The following is a 640-nucleotide window of genomic DNA, read 5'->3' as shown; positions in this document are numbered from 1 at the left end:
AAAAAAAAAAAAAAAAGAAAAAGAAAAAAGAAATGTCTTCTTGAACAAAATGGGAAGAAATAAAAAGACTCACAGCCAGACCTTTCGCAGAGAGTGTGAGACTTTTAAACAGTTAACCCTAAATGGATCCCTTCATCAAATGCCTCCCCATCAGGGTTCAAGGAACATAGTGTAACAGGAGTGGATCCTGATCTGGTATTAGGTGAGGGAAAAGGACTGAAGCCCTGAGGGCCAGCAGAAAGAATGTAAACAGGCAACCTAGCGAGGTAGGAGATTGGCGGGACCCAACAGAATGCACCAAAGACCTGGAAGGTAAGAAACTCTCAAGAATCAAAGGGAGGGACCTTAGATGAAATGCACAACAGTAGGGAAAAGTAACTTATAAAGACCACCTCCAGCAGGAAGGCAGGGCATCAAGTGACATATGGGGTTGCCATCCCACAGTCACATCTCTGACTCAAAATTGTTTCTGTCTGAAAGAATTACAGGGATGGAAATGGAGAGGAACCTGAGGAAAAGAAGTTCCAGCGACAGGCCCAAAGTGGGATCCAGCTCAAGGGAAGGTTCCAAGGCCTGACACTATTACTGAGGCTATGGAGCACACACAAAAAGGGACCTATCATGACTGCCCTCTGAAAGA

Source organism: Mastomys coucha, unplaced genomic scaffold (assembly GCF_008632895.1).
Source record: "Mastomys coucha isolate ucsf_1 unplaced genomic scaffold, UCSF_Mcou_1 pScaffold22, whole genome shotgun sequence".
Lineage (NCBI taxonomy): Eukaryota > Metazoa > Chordata > Mammalia > Rodentia > Muridae > Mastomys > Mastomys coucha.
The sequence above is the reverse complement of the archived record's forward strand: the minus strand, read 5'-3'. Positions refer to the sequence as shown.